Source organism: Diuraphis noxia, unplaced genomic scaffold (genome assembly GCF_037042655.1).
Source record: "Diuraphis noxia isolate RWA-SAM2 unplaced genomic scaffold, SU_Dnox_SAM2 contig0009, whole genome shotgun sequence".
NCBI lineage: Eukaryota > Metazoa > Arthropoda > Insecta > Hemiptera > Aphididae > Diuraphis > Diuraphis noxia.
This window is the reverse complement of record NW_028301719.1, coordinates 1,951,428-1,957,919: the sequence shown is the minus strand read 5'-3', so window position 1 is coordinate 1,957,919 and position 6,492 is coordinate 1,951,428.

Sequence of the window (6,492 nt, the reverse complement as noted above, 5' to 3'; positions counted from 1 at the left end):
AAATTATAACGGATAAATAGCATGTTATAGAAGATAAAACTAAAAAATTATATTAAGTATATCATATTAATTATAATTTATATACTTCACTCTAGTATTGTAAAATATAAGTACCTACGCTTATAAAAGACGATCTAAAATTAAATGTATGAAATATTTATAATTTGTGTGTGTATATATATACATATATCAAATTAGTAGATAATAATGTGTTGGAATTATTATTACTATAAATCAATTACTGTGTATATTATTATTATTCAGTGAAGATCAATTTATTAAAACATAATTATATTTTAATTTGCAATTAAAAATTAAACATTTGATTAAACTTGACCTTTGATTGAATAATTTCAATGTCGTTATATATACAATTATTATAGTTATATACAGCTTAATAGGAATATTGATTTACCAATCGAGACATTTTATTTGGTAATCGCCAATATTGCATTATACATAAAATATGCACCTACCCATCGACTTTCTTAGAAATAAGTACTTAACTGTAAAATTAATTTATTAAGATGAGCAATTATTAATTTTAAAACTAAATTTCATTGTTACGTCAAGATATCTGTTTAACGTGCAATAAATAATATAGGTAGGTTTGTTTTTGTCGTAAGTATTTATGACTTTTAAATTTTTTTATTATGATCAGTTTATAAACTAGATAGGGTATAGCCGGTATAGGACTATATAAGTACCGTTCATGTGGTATTGTACTATTATAAAAATATTGCGTAGCCACCGCAAACACGTGTTTGGCATACTAAATAATTATCATAGCAGGTTAATGAATAATGATGATTGTGTAGTTTGAAACATTAATGCATTTTTATACAATTTAAAATACAATATTATTATACATTATACAAGTTCAGCTACGTAATCTGCTTGAAAATTGAAATATTTACCTTTCAAGATTTCGGTGACGGCAGAAAACAAATTAGTTTTTTTCGAGAGAGGATATGATATAATGGTGTGGAGATTTTAAATATTTTCAAACAAACTATTCAAATATTTTTTTTTCGAACCGATATATAATTCAGTGGATTTTATCTGCTAAAAGGGACGGAGTGACGTGTTTTTCGTTGTAATTTTGAATTTCTTGTCAAGACCAAATCGTATATTCGTATTTATTTTCATTGCTATAATATAATACTCATATTTTATTAAGATTTAAATGATACTTATTTTTTTTTTAACTAAGCGTCCATGTGTCATATTAAAAACGACTTGGTTAATACGGGGCCGCTCCTTCTTCCTCCGCCGACCGTTTTGGTTATATTATAATTATTTAGATAGGTATAATATTATACATTATACAACGTTTCGATTTTGAGGGTCCTATTAATTAAATCCGTTGTAATATATTATTTCCCAATCCGGCAATAGCTATATGTATAATACCAAACGATCAAGAGCGTGCAGTGTCCAGGATGGCACAACTAATTACACGTTGATGTTTCTATAATCGCAAATTTGGGAAGGTCGTACTTAACTGCAACAAAACAAATGTCCATTGTCTCTCCGTCCATTACACGTCGCGCATCAGTGGAAAATAGCGTGGGTCGTCAAATGTCTAAATACATATTATATTATTATAGAAATCGTGGATCTGGCCAAAAAATAAATTAGAAATCGACCTACAATATAGTATAATCCGGGTGTGTAGCCCAAAAAAAAAAAAAAACGAACAATAATTCACCAACGCAGAAAACATTTTTGGCGTAGTGTAAATATAACGATGATAGCTGTGCGGCGATTTGTTCACATCGAATAACCCACGAAAAAAATGATTTAAATTTATTGATTGAGAAGAGATTGCATATTTTTTTAAATAATGTTTTGTATAAATTTCAATCGGTTTTTTTTGGAATTAATCGTTTGCGTTTCATCTCCCTAAGTAGAAGTATCGGCCAGTTGCTATAGATTAATAGAAGGCTATAGGTAATAATTATATGAAAGTAGTAAATAAAATATAAAATATAATTTTCAAATTTGACAAAATTATGATAAATTTGAATTTTCGGCTCTACATGACATCACCACTGATACTGGGTCACTTCCTCAAATGTAAACATGACTACGAAAAATGAAGAATTTAAGATTAGCTGTAATATTCTTTATAAATTAATTGCACGAGTCTTACGAAACTTATAATAAAGTATATAGGCCAAAAGGTCGACCCTGCACGTTCGTCGTACTGACGATGTAATATCGCATATAATTTAGTTAGAATTTTTTTAGGCATTTAACACTATTAATTGCAATTTTTGCATAATATTTTCATTACCTATATCAAACGTTTTATCTTACGTTTATTCCTCGCACCGCATTTACAACGTGTAGGTTGTTTAACATTTAGTTTAAAATCATTCTTGTTTTCTTCTTTCCGTAACGTAGGTACTTAGTAAATATGTAAATGTATCGAAAATCGTATATCTATATTCTGTTTGATATGATTAAGCGTGTTTGTTTACTTCGCAGTAGTACCTATACCCATGTCAGACGTCTTTATTTATGTGCATGACGTCTGATCCAAGTTTTTGTGAGATTTTTTTTTATTTATTTAAGCCTCAACAACTAAGGTTATTGGCTATAATATTAACATCAATAAAGACACATTGATACATTATATAAGGTTGTAAAGTTTAGTTTTTTGTATAAATGTTATAATGTTGCTGTAGTTTTCAAAACTGTGTCCAAGTGCTTCATATATAGATGATCCGGAATGTTTAGAGATGTTCTGGCATCGGCGTAGTTGCGGCAGTGTAAAAGAATGTGTTTAACAGTAAGGTCCAGTGGCGAAATTACGTGGGGGATTTGGGTGTCGTATCCCCCCCCGTGACCTTTTTTTTTAAGACTGGTTAACTACATTCACCTATGTACTTCTTTATCTAATAATATTATAATTTTTTTTATATATATATATATTGAAATCAAATACCTCGGTGAATTAATATTATTATAAATAGTCCATTTTATACTTTATAGAAATAATACAAAAAAAAAAAAACAAATCCTTTATGCTAGTTGTACATAAATACTTCGTATAGATACCTAGTTGGTTTAAATGCAGCCACGCAAGTTTATAAGTATCACTATTGCAATATGTATTGTGTATGTTTTGAGTTTGTTTATGCATTGTGTAGTGGTACAAAAATAAACCACCGAGCAGTGAAGTATTATTTTATCGTGGATCGACGACGCTCGACGATTATCAGAATATTTTATCTAGATTAAAGACTATTGTCATATCTATCCTATCTTATCCTATCCTACTATTTTTCCGTAGTCCTATTGAACTAAAAATAACTAATCGATTTGTATTTGTATTTATTCCATATTTCCATGTCTCATGTGTACATAAATATATTGCTCTGAATTCTGAAAGGTGCTTACTGCTTATAATAAATACTTTTTATTTTTTTTTTTCATGGGGGGTATAGGTAAAATGTTATAACATTTTATCCCCCCCCCCACAAACATGGCCAAATTACGCCACTGAAGAATCAGTGAAGACCTTCCCCACAGGTTAAGCAATGGGCATTTTATTATATTTATAGACACATATTTTGTATTATTATTATATACAATATACTGCAGCACACATGATTGGGGTGCTACCCTTTGTAGTCGTAACTCGTAATAGTCAAGTAGTACAATAAATCCGTAAAATGTTAAACAAATTTGTTCGTCATAATAACATGTATCTATATATATACTTGTAGTGTAACGTTAAAATAATAACGCATATGTCGTACATGTGTGTATAATAATGTGCATAGATTAAACTACCAAACTGCGTTACTGTACACAATTTCTAACACCAATCGACAGTCGTCGCGGAGAAAAAAGAAACAATTCGTAGTGTACAGTATGCATTCATTTATATTTAATGCAATTATTGCATAACAATAATTATTATTACATATTATGATGTATACATAATGCATGTTATAACATTTGAATTTTGAACTATTGATGCGGGCAAATAGATTTGAAAAATGTCCGATGGCGCGGCGTACTTATTACTATGCATTTCCTAATTGAATATTCAATTGATTAATGGAGAACGATTCCTCTATATAAATAGTAAACACCATTAGAGTGCACACTGACTAATATTTGAAATATATAGTATTATTCTTCCAGAAGCTAATCGACAGAATATGATGAGAGGATGAGACACAATATTGTGACATTCGTACCTATTATACGTATATAAGTATATCACAATAATAAACTGTATTGTAATTTTTATAGGCATACACGATGCAATGGAGGGGGCTTACTGCATGACATTGTTTTATCCTCATCGTTTGTAATACACCCACCAATGGGTAGGCCAGGATTTTATACCTGGCAGCGTCGACTTAAGTCGCGTGTAATTTTACTGAAAGGCCAATGAATAATAATACCTTTAAAAAAAAATCGAATTTCTATGGGTCCCCTCCCACACTGGCATAAGTGGCAACGAACTAGCTGATAAGGCAGCCAACGAAGCAATAACATCACCCAGCTCGGTACTAATAAATAAAATAACATTTCAAGACGCACTCTCAAACATAAATAATCTAACTAAAAGTCACTGGCAAGGCTCGTGGGAGAAGACTCCAAACACAAATAAATTAAAAGAAATTAAACCGTCAGTCGACCCATGGAAAACTCCCCCATCCTCATCCAGGCACGAAGAAGTAGTTACCACAAGAACCCGGATTGGACACTCTCGCCTAACACACCTACACCTCATAACAAAAGAAGACAGCCCGACCTGCGAACTCTGTGACAAAGCGCTGACAATTAAACACATCACGCTAGAATGCCCAAAGTTCACCAACTCCAGACAAATCCTCGGGAACCCATCAACTATGCAACAAGCACTTGGCGAAGATAACTCCAAAAACATATACGTTTTTTTCAAAAACATAGGATTAGAAAAATTAATTTAGAAAAATAATTGAATGTACATATACTCTACAAAATCCCTCTATTGTCAAACATAATGTGTCCCCATAGCTTTAAGATCATACTCTATAACTACTATTTTGTATTTACTGCAGGCTAATAACCTCAGGAGTTGAAGCCTTATTTAAATAAAAAAAAAAAAAAAAAAAAAAATAATACCTTTGATAAGGTGTGAAATCTTTGCTCCACACTTCTACACCAAGTTTATACAATAATAAACTATCCATGTAATAAAACAAAATAATATTGTGAATATTTTCTTCCATAAAATTTCAAGGAGGGCCTGCAGTGGACGGACCAGAGAGGTTAATAGTCTATTTGTGTCCACCCTCGGAAGGGTGTGTATACTTATGTACATATATATATATATATATAATATATATTATTTTACTTAATCAATAGCGATATGTTCAAATGTTTAATATGTGTGTGTGTGGGTCTGTGGCCTTTGGGTGTAATTTGCATTTGAATTTGCACTTGAAGATTTTTTTTTATAGTGTTTTCTTGTTTTTGTCGTTTATAATAATCTCAACTTTTTATCAAACAGTTCATATACCTATAATATATGTATATCATAATACCTATCATGCTTAATGTATTGCACACGGATGTGATGATAATCCTATACCGTCCAAACGATCTAAACAATGGTTCATTTACTTTTAGCAGTTCTTGACGTTGATACCCAGCAATTGACCCGAGTTATAGTTCAATCGAGTTTCATAAATATAATATTAATTATTATTATTCATTGTTATTGAAACTAAACCCATTATTATGTGTTGATCTTATTTTAAAATAAATACATTTTATTTACTCATGCAACTGGCTAGTAACGAATCATTTAGTCAGGTAGACTTAAAATATTTCCGAGATAGAGTTATTAACAATCGATTCTTTACATCGTCGCCCTTTAGTTGGTAGTACGTTTTATATTCTTATCGTTTGACAAATTCAACTAAACATCACCAGCAGGAAAATGTATTAACAATCCAATTACACAGTGACCAATACATTATTGTACCTTTATTTAACATATAATATTTAAATAATTTATTATATTATGTGCAATTCGTATATTTTTAATGTTATGCTTTAATGATTATTATAAACAATATGGCTTTGTGTTTAATTATAATAATAAATGACAGATATCTTACTGTATCTTTTGTTTTTGACGTTTACCGTTTGTTCCGAATCCCAACGTCGATCGATCAAACCGCAATAATCAGCAAATTATTTGTCGAATGTGACTAAACTGAAACCATTGAACAATAAAATTATCATAATATTGCGCACTTTTAGCGTCGCTGCAGAGTCAGGAATCTTGGACGGAAAAGTTGACACGTGCGACGGCCAATGTATAATTCACTATATTATATTATATTATACTACGTAATATATTCTATTGCATCACGACTGCCTTCACAAAACTATAAGCGTTTTATTATGTCTCAGTTAATAAATTAAAAAATAAATCGCCTCGCGAACAACGAAATAATAATATGGCGTAGTAAT